This window comes from Myotis yumanensis, unplaced genomic scaffold (assembly GCF_028538775.1).
Source record: "Myotis yumanensis isolate MYYU_CA2020_CCGP unplaced genomic scaffold, mMyoYum1.0.hap1 SCAF_1, whole genome shotgun sequence".
Classification (NCBI taxonomy): Eukaryota; Metazoa; Chordata; class Mammalia; order Chiroptera; family Vespertilionidae; genus Myotis; species Myotis yumanensis.
Window position 1 is genome coordinate 152,055,376 of NW_027223752.1, and position 13,726 is coordinate 152,069,101.

General features: G+C 39.0%; 1 long non-coding RNA gene across 2 annotated transcripts in view; it reads left to right on the top strand.

The window, feature by feature from the left end:
- The window catches only part of LOC139022158 (uncharacterized), a 76,707-nt gene that overhangs the window by 19,320 nt on the left and 43,661 nt on the right, over positions 1-13,726 (top strand). Inside the window, exon 1 of one of the 2 annotated variants that reach the window (XR_011473611.1) lies at positions 10,105-10,228. The exons of the other annotated variant lie outside the window; for it this stretch is intronic. This is a non-coding gene — a long non-coding RNA (uncharacterized lncRNA). Of the gene's footprint in view, positions 1-10,104; positions 10,229-13,726 lie in introns of those variants that run through there. 2 annotated transcript variants of the gene reach the window in all.

Sequence of the window (13,726 nt, forward strand, 5' to 3'; positions counted from 1 at the left end):
CATATATCCTTTCTGATTGGTGTTTCTGGTTTCTTGGGATATATTCCTAGAAGTGGGATCACAGGGTCAAATGGGATTCCATTTCCAATTTTTTGAGGAACCTCCATACTGCCTTCCATAGTGGCTGGACCAGTCTGCATTCCCACCAGCAGTGCACAAGTGTTCCTTTTTCTCCACATCCTCTCCAGCACTTGTCGTTTGTTGATTTGTTGATGATGGCCATTCTGACAGGTGTGAGATGGTACCTCATTGTTGTTTTGATTTGCATCTCTCGGATGATTAGTGACTTTGAGCATGTTTTCATATGTCTCTTGGCTTTCTGAATGTCCTCTTTTGAAAGGTGTCTATTTAGATCCTTTGCCCATTTTTTGATTGGATTGTTTATCTTCTTTTTGTTAAGTTGTATGAGTTCCCTATAAATTTTGGAGATTAAGCCCTTATCAGATATGACGTTGGCAAATATGTTTTCCCACGAGGTGGGTTTTCTTGTTGTTTTGTTGATGGTTTCTTTTGCTGTGCAGAAGCTTTTTATTTTGATGTAGTCCCATTTGTTCATTTTCTCTTTAGTTTCAACTGCCCTAGGAGCTGTATCAGTGAAGAAATTGTTTTGGCATATGTCTGAGATTTTGTTGCCTTTGTATTCTTCTAGAATTTTTATGGTTTCCTGTCGTACATTTAAGTCCTTTATCCATTTTGAGTTTATTCTTGTGTATGGTGTAAGTTGGTGGTCTAGTTTCATTTTCTTGCATATGTCTGTCCAATTTTCCCAACACCATTTATTGAAGAGACTATCTTGGCTCCATTGTATGTTCATGCCTCCTTTGTCAAAAATTAATTGAGCATATTGGTTCGGCTAATTTCTGGACTCTCTATTCTATTCCACTGATCTATATGTCTGTTCTTGTGCCAGTACCAGGCAGTTTTGAGAACAGTGGCTTTGTAATACAGCTTGATATCTGGCATTGAGATCCCACCTACTTTGTTCTTTCTCAGGATCGTTGCAGCTATTTGGGGTCTTTTTTTATTCCAGATGAATTTTTGGAGAGTTCGTTCTAGATCTTTGAAGAAGGCCATTGGTATTTTAATGGGAAGTGCGTTGAATGTATAGATTGCTTTGGGTAGTATGGAAATTTTAATGATGTTGATTCTACCAATCCAAGAACATGGTATGTTCTTCCATCTTTTTATGTCTTCCTCTATCTCTTTTTTCAACGTCCTGTAGTTTTCTGAGTAGAGGTCTTAACCTCTTTAGTTAAGTTTATTCCTAGGTATCTTAATTTTTTTGGTGCGATGGTAAATGGGATTGTTTTTCTGATCTCCCTTTCTGAAAGTTCACTATTGGTGTATAGAAATGCCTCAGATTTCTTGGGGTTAATTTTGTATCCTGCTACATTGCCAAATTCATGTATTAAGTCTAGTAGCTTTTTGATGGAGTCTCTAGGGTTTTGTATGTATAATATCATGTCATCTGCAAATGACATGATATTACTTCCTCTTTTCCAATTTGGATGCCTTTTATTTCTTCTTCTTGCCTAATTGCAATGGCTAATACTTCCAGTACTATGTTGAACAGGAGTGGTGAGAGTGGGCATCCCTGTCTTGTTCCTGTTCTTAGGGGAAATGGTGTTAGTTTTTGTCCATTGAGTATGATGTTGGCTGTGGGCCTGTCATATATGGCTTTTATTATGTTGAGGTATGATCCTTCTATTCCCACCTTTCTGAGAGTTTTTATCAAAAATGGGTGTTGGATTTTGTCGAATGCTTTTTCTGCATCAATTGATATGACCATGTGGTTTTTTTCTTTCAATTTGTTTATGTGATGTATCACATTTATTGATTTACGGATGTTGTACCATCCTTGCATCTCTGGGATAAATCCTACTTGGTCATGGTGTATGATCCTTCTGATGTACTGCTGGATCCGATTTGCTAAGATTTTGTTGAGGATTTTGGCATCTATGTTCATGAGGGATATTGGCCTGTAATTCTCTTTCATTGTGATGTCTTTACCTGGTTTTGGTATTAGGGTGATGCTGGCTTCATAGAATGAGCTTGGAAGCGTTCCTTCCTCTTGAATTTTTTGTAGTAGTCTGAGGAGGGTAGGTTTTAGTTCTTCCTTGAATGTTTGGTAGAACTCCCCTGTGAAGCCGTCTGGCCCTGGGCTTTTGTTTGCTGGAAGCTTTCTGATGACTGCTTCAATTTCTTCCATAGTTATTGGCCTATTGAGGTTTTTAGATTCTTCTTGATTGAGTTTTGGAATGTTGTATTTTTCTAGGAATATGTCCATTTCCTCCAGGTTGTCTAGTTTGTTGGAGTAGAGTTGCCCGTAGTATTGTTTAACAATCATTTGTATTTCTGTGGGGTCTGTTGTTATTTCGCCTCTATCATTTCTGATTTGGTTTATTTGGGACCTCTCTCTTTGCTTCTTGGTGAGCCTGGCTAGGGGTTTGTCAATCTTGTTTATCCTTTCAAAGAACCAGCTCTTGGTTTCATTGATTTTCTGTATTGTTTTTTTGGTCTCTATTTCATTGATTTCTGCTCTAATCTTTATTATCTCCTTCCTTCTGCTCACTCTGGGGTTTTCTTGTTGCTCTCTTTCTAATTCTTTGAGTTGTAGAGTTAGATGATTGACTACCATTTTTTCTTGTTTTTTTGAGATAGGCCTGTAGAGCTATAAACTTTCCTCTCAGGACTGCTTTCATTGTGTCCCAGAGGTTTTGGATTGTTGTGTTTTCATTGTCATTAGTGTCCAGGATGTTTTTAATTTCTTCTTTGATGTCATCGGTAACCCAATCAATATTTAATAACATGCTATTCAGCTTCCAAGTGTTTGAGTATTTTGGGTTGTTTTTATTGTAGTTTATTTCTAACATTATGCCATCGTGGTCTGCAAAGAAGCTTTTTATGATTTCAATCTTCTTGAATTTGTGGAGACTTTGCTTGTGACCCAATATGTGGTCTATTTTTGAATATGTCCCATGAGCACCTGAGAGGAATGTATATTCCGCAGCTGTGGGGTGAAGTGTTCTGAAGATGTCAATTAAGTCCATCTGATCTAGTGAGTCATTTAGGATTGCTGTTTCTTTGCTGAGTTTTTGTCTAGCGGATTTATCCAGTGATGTCAGTGGTGTATTAAAGTCCCCTACTATGATTGTATTGTTGTCGATCTCTCCCCTGATATCTTCCAGAAGTTTTCTTATGTATTTGGTGCTCCTGCATTGGGTGCATATATGTTTACCAGGGTTATATCTTCTTGTTGTATTGATCCCTTTAGTATTATGAAGTGGCCTTCCTTATCTCTGGTTATGGCCTTCACTTTGAGATGTATTTTGTCAGATATAAGTATTGCTACCCCAGCTTTCTTTTCCTTTCCATTTGCGTGAAAGATATTTTTCCATCCCTTCACTTTCAGTCTGTGTGAGTCCCTTCTAATGAGGTGGGTCTCTTGTAGACAGCAGATGTATGGGTCATGTTTTTTTATCCATTCAGCCACTCGATGTCTTTTGGTTGGAGCATTTAGTCCATTTACATTTAAAGTTATTATTGAAAGGTACTTGTTTGTAGCCATTTCTTTTTGTGTGTGTGTGTGTGGCTGTTTTCTTTCTGAGCTTGATATTTCTTCTTTTACACCAGTCCCTTTAGCATTTCTTGCATGGCTGGCTTGGTGGTGATAAACTCCCTTAGCCCTTTTTTGTCTGTGAAGCTTCTTATTTCCCCTTCAATTTTGAATGATAGCCTTGCTGGATAGAGTATTCTTGGATTCAGTCCTTTGCTTTGCATCACTTTGTAGATTTCCGTCCATTCTTTTCTGGCCTGATGTGTTTCTGTTGAGAAATCATTTGATAATCTAATGGGAGATCCCTTGTATGTTACTTTCCGTCTCTCTCTTGCAGCCTGTAAGATTCTCTCTTTATCCTGAACATTTGCCATGGTAATTATGATGTGTCTTGGTGTGGGTCTTTTCGGGTTCACCTTGTTTGGGACTCTCTGGGCTTGTGTGACTTTTTTCTTCCCCACCTCAGGGAAGTTTTCTGATATTATTTCTTCGAATAGGTTTTCTAATCCATGTTCATCTTTCTGTTGTTCTGGCACCCCTATTATTCGTATGTTGTTTCTTTTCATGTTGTCCCAAAGCTCCCTTAGGCTCTCCTCCTGTCTTTTAATTTTTTTCTCCATTTGCCGTACAGTTTGAGTGTGTTTTGCTTCCTTGTCTTCTAATTCACTAATTCGGTCCTCCGCTTCTCCCAGTCTACTGTTGATACTTTCAATGGAGTTTTTTATTGAAGCTATGTCACTCTTCATTTCTTCTTGGGACTTACTTAAGTTGTTGATTTTTTCATCTGTTTCTTCTAGCTTCTTGCATAAGTAGTTGAGTTTTTCATCTGTTTCTTCTTGCTTCTTGAACATCTGGTGCATGTACTCTAGGAACCTTATTCTGAATTCTTTTTCCGTCATGTTGCATATCTCTGTCTCACTTAGCTGCTTTTCTGGCGAGTCCTCCTTTTCTTTCCTTTGGGGGTTTCTTTGCCTACCCATGTTTGATCTCGCTGACATATGTAGATGTTGAGATGTTCAGTGGCTGCTCCCTGGGTGGCAGGGGCTCCTTGGGTTGTGGTTGCTGCTCAGACGGTTGCAGTAGCAGCTGCTTTCCAGTTGGCAGCAGCTCCTCTGGTGGGTGTTGTTCACAGCTGTGTTGGCTCTTCTGGCTGGTGGGGGGAGGCTTCACGTACAGCTGCTGTTCCACAGACAGAGGGTGTGGTGATCAGGAGGCTGTGGTGATAAGGAGGCTGCGGTGATCAGGGGGCTGCTGTTGCTTGGATCTGCGGTCTGGGAAACGCTCCTCTCTTACCAGCACTGCATGGTCTGGGAAACGCTCCTCTCTTATGGGCACTGCATGGTCTGATCAGTTCCTCAGGATGCCCCCTTTAGTCTCAGTTCTCCGCAATCACAAAATCCAAATCTCAAATCTCCTGGCGCCAGCAAACCCGCGGAACTCCTTACCCTGGTCAGGGTCTGTGTCTGTCCCAAGAGACGCGGCTGTCTGCCATGCGGTCTCCCTCCGACCCTCTGGGCTCAGGTCTGGCAAACTTTCCTGCCCAGATCCCTGGTTTTTAACCTTTCCAGGGGAGGTCTGCCCTTCCCGGCTGCAAACCGTCTCACCAGCTGAGTAAATTTGCCAATTCGGGGTGGGTGTTATTAGTTTCAGCTGCTTACTCCGTTTGCTCCGGGACAAGACCTGGGACGCGTCTGCCTATATCGCCGCCATCTTGCTTCTGTCATGATTGTTTTCAAATTGGGACATCAACCTTCAGACTTAGACTGGTTCTTACATCATGGATTTTTCTCGTACTCGGGCCTTCAAACTGAGGCTGGAAGTACACCACCAGCTCTCCTGGGTCTCCAGCTTGCAGTGGCAGATTGTGGGGCTTCTCAGCATCCATAATGGTGTGAGTCAATTCCTTATTTCTATATGTGCCTGTCCTATTGATCTGTTTCTCTAGAGAATTCTGACTAATGCACTGCTTAATTTTCCCTGATAGGATTTCTCACACCTAACAGTATATAAAGAACATATTTTAAAAGTTGTTGCTCTTTACAGAAGGTAAGCTATACAAGAATCAGGGCACTCTTGTTCAAAGCTATTTAAATGCAGGGTATATAGTAGTAAATTGATTAAAAAAATGCATGAATAAATGTGAGCAAGAGAAAATATATAAATGAGAATAATTATAAAGTTAACAATAAAAATGTAAGAATTAAACCAGAAGTCTAAATGATAGAACTAGCCTTGGAAATGAATAAAAACAATCTTCTCCTGATAAAAAAAAAAAGAGCAAAGAGAGAAGAATAATAAGTAAAAGTAAAGAGATGGAATGGAGGCATATAATGGCAAATTCTGAAATAGTGTAATTGGAATTAAAAAGAGATTTCAATTCTGACTATTTCTTTTGTTTCATTGAGGCAGGAGGTGATGAACATTTGGTAAAAGTGAGGGCAAATGTAGTGTATAAAATCAGTGGTAAATATTTGAAATGTTCACTCAGGGAAATAAGGAGGGCAGTCCAGGATTTAACAGACTATATGGAATACTTTAAATAATGAATATGTGTTGACTTGAATTTAATTAAATAAGCTAGAGAAGGCTAAAGTGGTTGATAGCAATATTGATACTTCAACATAAATGGAATAAATTTATACCTTTGCAGTGGATTTTTAGCTGCTGAGGAAAAGAGAGGAAATGTGTTCTTGGATTGATGAAGAGTGAATGATTGGCATGGTGAGTGTGATAAAATTAATGAAGATGATAGAATTAAAAGTCCTACAAAGAACGCTGTCTTTGCTTCATGAAAAACATTTTAAGTTAAGCATAGAGTTGTTCATAGTATTCTTTTATTATCCTTTCAATATCCATAGGCTCTGTAATAATGTTCCTCTTTCATTTCTAATATTAGTAATTTGTGTCTTTTTTTTGTTGTTGTTAGTCTGGCTAGAGACTTATCCATTTTATTGACCATTCTAAAAAAAACTTTTGGGTTTTTTATATTCTCTATTGACTTGTTTACAATTTATTTGAATTTCATACTAATTCTTATTATTTATTTTCTTCTATTTACTTTGGGTTTAAGTTGCTTTACATTACCCAGTTTTCTAAGGTGGAAACTTAGGTTATAAATTTTAGATATTTCTTCTTTTCTTACATATGCATTTAATGCTATAAATTTCCCTCTAAGCACTGCTTTCACTGAACACTACCCATGTTGATAAATTACATTTTACTTCATTTAATTCAGAATGATTTTTATTTTTTCTTGAAATTTCTTCTTTGATTTGTTATTTACAAGTGTGTTGTCTAATCTCCATGTATTTTGGTATTTTCCACTTATCTTTTTGTTATTAATTTAGGCACTTTAATCTTCACATAATTTCTCTGTTTTCCCCTATAACATCCATCAATCTTTTTATTAAAATGCTAGAGGCCCGATGCACGAGATTTGTGCAAGAGCAGGCCTTCCTTCCCCCAGCTGCCGGCACTGGCTTCCCTCTGGCACCGGGGACCGGGCTTTCCTGGCAGCCCCAGCTTTGTCAGGAAGATCGTCCAAAGGATGTCCGATCTAATTAGCATATTACACTTTTATTATTATAGATGCTGCACTGTCTACATGTAACCCTCATCCCCCCAGGGAGTCACTTATTTCTTTTGGCCTGGTGTCTATGATCCTAAGCTGAATTTCTCTCCAACAACTGATCTCAATTAAAAGGGAAATTTTACTCAGGGTGATGTCTCTTCTGAGAGTGGAGCCCACATACAACACCTAGTCAATTCAAGAGGCCTACTGAATGGTCTGTCCCCCATGGCTCAAGTTGAGACAACTGTGAAGGGCCAGCTAAACTCCTGAACTCCCTATGGACCAGCTGAGTGCCTTGCAGTAATTGCATCACAGTTCAACTTCTCCTTCTGCCCAATTCTTCCTCCTTCATCACTCACAGTTCTTGTTCCTGGGACCTCTACCCAATATTTCTCTATACATAAATATCAGAGTCTCATAAAATTCGTCCCATGACAATTGTACTGGAATTGATTCTAGGAAGCAGTCTAAGATGAGATGTTTGGAGCCGGATCACCTGCCAGCCAGATGGCAATAAAAATTTTCTCAGTGACAGTAGATGAAACATTGTTAGGTCCAGGCATCTGGTTGTGGTGAAATTGTTAAAATGTTCAATGAAGCAAAACTGAGAACAGATAGACATGAAAAGAAATCCACCGGCAGGTAAAACTTCTCACAAGTTTGAGAATTTCAGAAATAGTAACTCATTTTAAGGACTTTGGAATTTGATGGCTATTTCTGAGGAGCATTGATACCTTGGAGGCATGGAAAGTCTAAGGGTGATAATCACTATGTAAGTAAAGTATGAAACTCAGAGGGCCTCCTGTGGCCACTGGAGAGCAAAAGATGAAGATTTCATATTTAATTAAAGAGGAGTAGAATTCTTTAGAAAGTGCAATCCTCTACACCTGAAAGTCTGCTACAACAAGGTCAGGATGTGGATATTTGGGTTGCAGAATTTCCAAATGTTGAATCTCCAGATACTCCTGAACCCTTTGAGAATGTCAAAGTAACACACTCTTCCTTGTTAATTATCCAGCTAGCCTAGCTTAGGTTGAGGTGTCTTCCCTGCAAGACCAAATATCTCAGGATATTCCCCCACTTTCCTCCCTCCCTTCACACCATTACTAAGCCAATAAGTAGGTCTCAATTACAACCAACCCTCTGAAGTGCTGAGTCTGCTACAGTGGAAAAGGGATTGTAATCTAAAGAAAAGCTTGCCAATATATACATTGGCTGGATCCAGGAGAGTACACATGGGCTGGCATTCTGAGGATGCTGGATGAATGAGAGTTCATTGTTGCAATAGCATTGTCCCAGGTTACAGGCTTTAAAAATCCATACAAAGTCTCGGGGGTGCAGAGGGAGGGGAGGCAAGCAAGGTGCTGGGATGGCTCCCAGAAGCTTAGAGAGAGTGATGGATCACACTCTGTGAGAGGGAAGTGCTGAACTGTTGCACTTAGAGTTGTAGAGGAATCAGAAAGCTCACAGAAGTGGACACATTAAGTAGGTCAGAAGCCCTGCCAGACCCCTATGATCCATGAGAGAAAAATTCTACTTACCCAAGGAATAAGGAACATGCTGGTCAGAGGAGCATGGACATTAAGGACGTGTTCAGTGGAGGCCGTCCTCTAGAGGCCAGGGATGACAGTGGAAGATACTATTAATAACTGGGCTCATTGACAGCATGGGACTCATAGGATCTCAGGTTAATATAAGCAAGGTACCTCAACTACAGATTCTACTAACCTAGTGGACATGTTCCCAGTGGGAGAATGCTTCCAACAGGAGCCACAGTGAGTGTCCCTTCACCTTTAAGCTATGGCTGCCAACTCTGGTCTGCTTGTGTGCCTATTTTCCCCAACTCCCCCTGCCCACCTCTACCCATGTCCACCCCACCCCTTGAGCTGTTCTTCACAAGAGCAAACACTCCTGAATGCAAATCATACAGTATGACAGCCTGTTTCCTTGGAAATTGACCTCCAACAACTTTAACTTGCCATAGAATTTAGTCACCTATTGTTCTTCATGTTTATTTTCTCTTTCTTCCTATAGAATGTGAGATCCACAAGGCCAGACATCTTTTCATATGGAACCCAACATTCGAGAACAGATCTTGGGTCAATGGAAGCACTCAAGAAATATGTGAATAGCCCTGGCTGTGTGGCTCATTGGTTGGAGCATTGTTCTATACACCAAAAGCTGGCAGATTCCATTCCCGGTCAGGACACATATCTAGGTTGCAGTTCTATCCTCAGTTGGGGCACATACAAGGGGCAACCAATCGATCGTGTTTCTCTCACACATCAATGTTTCTCTCTCTCTCTCTCTCTCTCTGAAATAAATAAAAATATATACTTGGGTGATTAAAAAAGAAAGAAATATTTGAATAAATGTATGTTGCATATGAAATTAAGTTATTAACTTTACTTTTGAAGATTATGACTGGTTTTGAAACTCCAAATCCACTAAATCCATCTTATTTTTTTAGAATATCTTGCTATGTGACCTAAACTTTTTGAAATCTACTTTCTGAAAACTTGAGGCCTAATTTTAAGTATATCTAGCATCACATAATTTGCTATTAATTTTTAAATAGCTTCATAATTTCTCAAATTTTCTAGATAATTTGTTTGTACTCAAATAGCGTAAAGAAGCACAATGGAAAGGTAATGTTACAACCAGATAAATACTATTAGATGGCCATCCTGTAATACTTTGCTCTAAGCACATTTTAAACATATTTTTTATTTTACCTAAATAAAATATTATATCTTCTCTTTTGTTATTCATATTTTTACTTTTTATTTTTATTAACTGCACTCGCCACAGCTCAATTGCTTATCCCACCACCAATGTTTATATTCTACTATTCCCCATGCACATATAATCATTTACAAATATGTTTACACCTTTTGAGTTTGGGCATAATTTGTTTCAGGTATTGTGATAGATAGAAGTACCACCCAGATTCTCCTTCAATGAAGAAACCAGAAGTTGGGAGTGCTGTCAGCAGATGCCTTCAACTCCGGGTTTGTTCAGAGATTGCCTCAGCTGCAGAGGGCTAGCTCATCCAAGGTCATCCTACTTCCTGTGCAGCCCACATCAAGTGACTGATAGAGGTCAGAATATGACTTATTGGACATGTTGGCCCAGTACAGGGACATCCTGATGGCCCATTCTGGTTCTAGACCTCCTCACTGGGTCTTTTCACACCTTTTTCACCCTCTGCCCAATTTTGCTGTCCCCTCTTCCTTCCCAAGTTGTTGATTATAAAACACTCACTAATAAATATCTAAGTCTAAACTCCATGTCAGATTCTGTACAATCTGACCTGGGGAATGGATCATATTATGTATTCATCTCTGCATCTTGCTTTTCTTCCTCACTATAATCATGGACTCTGTCCCAGACAATTGACATAGATCTAATGCTTTCTTTTAAATGACTATGTAATTTTCCAGGGTTTTCATGAACTACAATTTGTTCAACTGTCCATATGAGGGAACATTCTAGTAGTTTCCAAAATTTATTTTTAACCATACAAAAAGTTCTGAAATAAATGTTCCTGTCACAAACCAATTTAAACTCAAAATTATAAGATTACTTGCAATGTTTCTATTTTTTTACCAATCAATTCTCCTTTATTTATTTAATGAAGTCCACAATAGTCCACTTTCGTCTTCATCTACTTTCTGAGAGTTCCAGTATCAATTCAGGTCAACAATCAAGGAATTTATAGTTGATATCTATAGAATAAGAGTCCTCCATATTTTCTTGGTCATTTTTTATTTTCTTAATTTAATGAAATCAAGTACTATCAATATTTTTTCTTACATAGGATAAATCACTATCATAAAAGTAACAATGCCATCTTAACTCCTATCTTAATCTAATCCACATGCACTGAAAAAAAAAGTATTAAAAGCTATAAATTTTGAAATCATAGACCAGGTAGGAATCCTGGCTATACAAATATTGAATGTCCAATATCCAAGTTACTCAAACTCCTCATTTATAAAATGTACCTACCTTACTGGCTTTTAGTGATCTGTAATCTTTACAGAACTTAAGATTTTATAGGTTCATTGTCTGGCAAAGTGCATGGCATAGAGAAGATGGTCTATAAATCATTATAATTATTTTCATCATATTCTTGGATTTCCATGCAGAGGTGTGTGTGTAAATGCTATACTTATTTTATAAAAAGTTATTTCTTTTGAAAGAATCCATCATCATTTCTACTTAATGAAATTGAAGGACATTATCTTGTGTGGCCTTTGTGATATTTGATTAGATGCATTTACCTCCTTAGAAAATTTCAGAGTCACTGTATTTCCCAAGTCATAAGAGTAAATATAGTTCATTGCCCACTTGAAAAAAGCACATGCGGATAGAAAAAATTTATGGACTTTAAAATTGAGTCAGCCTTTTAGTTTCAAAACTGGAAAACAAACAAACAAACAAAACACCACGGGGTCCAGGAGCCAGGTGATATCTAAACTAGAGCCATTGCAGCAGCCTCAGCACGGCATCCACCATTGTCATCTCCACGCTGTTCCCCGTCACTGGAACGGATTTTCTCAGCTGGGTGTGTCTGTGAGCCCTCCTAGATGCTATACAAAGAACAAGATGCTCCCCTCCCCCAGACCACTCTGATTTATTTATAGGAAATACACAACTCTGTTGTATAGCACCAGTAGTTCCAATTTTCTTTTCTCCCCTACTTCGTGACATATTCTCTGTTGATATTTTACTCATGGTGTTTATTCCCTCTCACCTCCCAGTTTTCTTCTTGGATTATTTCTTCCATCCTGTCTAGCAACTCTACTAATCCAGGTGTATGAAAACATTGTTTATGATCTTCATCTCTTCAACTCAACCCAGAGTGCCTTACCTGTTGGAGAGTAGGTATTGAATCCATAAATTGGAGAGCAGTGGATAGAGTGTATGAAGCAGAGAGTCTTCAAGAGAAAACACAAGAGGGGCAAAGGATTTTCTTTCAGGGAAATTCTCTCTAAATCTTTACCCAGTTTGTGGCAACAGAGAGAGAACCCAAGATAGAGCCAGCACTGAGAAAAGGCCCACACCCCATTTTGACATAGTGTTTTATGAAACATTACAGAACAGAAAATATATTATTACCCTTTAAGTAGTATAGCAAAGTAACATTTTAGGATGACCAATGATAAGATCTAATGACAAGAAAAGTATTTGTTTTTAAAAAAGTTTATTAATTGTATCTATAATATCTTTATGAGGTGTCTTTTAATGGTTCACAATTTGGGGTGGTATTTGTCCCCATTTAAAGCATCTGAAAATATGTAGGGACATTTTGGATCATCAAAACAACTGAGGGGGCTCTAGCCAGTTTGGCTCAGTAGATAGAGTGTCAGCCTGCAGACTGGAGGGTCATGGGTCTGATTCCAGTAAAGAGCATGTACCTGGGTTGCAAGCTCCATCCCTGGCTCTGATTGGGGAGTGCGGTAGGCAACCAATCAATGTGTCTCTCTCACATCGATGTTTCTCTCTCACACATCGATGTTTGTCTCTCTGTTTCTTTCCCTCCCTTCCACTCTCTCTAAAAATCAAGGGGCGGGGGGGGGGGGGGGGTGGGGGGGGGATATCCTTGGGTGAAGATTAACAACAACTACAAAATGACTGAAGGGTATTAACTTGCATAGTATTGGTAGTGACCAAGGATGTAAACATCCTGTGGGGATTCCTGAAATTCAATTAATAATTGGTTTACAGCCTGGCTGGTGTAGCTCAGCTGGTTCAGTGTCAACCCATGCACAGGAGATCGCCAGGTTCGATTATGGTCAGGGCACATGCCAGGGTTGCAGATCCGATCCCCAGTAGGGGGCATGCAGGAGTCAGCCAATCGATGTTTCTCTCTCATCAATGTTTCTATCTCTCTTTCCCTCTCCCTTCCTCTCTCTTAAATCAATAGAAACATATTTTCAAAAAGAATTGGTTTACAAATAATGTCAGTGTTACTCGAACTGGATGTGGCGGCACAGCACTGGAGTTTCTCAAATGGGTCATACTATTTCACTTGGGCAACCATTTTGTGTGTCCTTTTCTGTTTGAAATAACTTTTCATGCTAAGGCATTCTCTTGTATTTCTTCATATCTCTACAGGGGCAAGTACTAATATATATGGATACCTACTATGCAATAGGCATTGTCAGGGCATTAAATCAATTGTCTCAATGAACCATCACAGAAACTCTGTATTATAGGCATGATTATCCCAATTATACAGGTGAAAAACTGGACTTAGAGGTCAGAAATTTGAATGTATGATTGTTTGACTCCCAAGCCTATGCTTTAAACTGTATTAAGCATCCACTCCTTTGTCAGATCCCTCCATTAGCAGAGGGCAGTCACAGGAGGTTTTGCATCATAACAGGTTAGTGTTGATCTTACCCGCCTTTGCAACATGGATATATCTTGTGTATGTCAACTCTGGCATTTATTATAACATATTGTAGCATTAAAATATAAAGAGTACTCTCACAGGCAACAAGGAGCCATGCGAGTATTTGAGTATTTAAGTAGGGAGTGATATATCATTTAGAGACAGCCGAGAGAGAAAAGACTTTTGCTAATAGGGA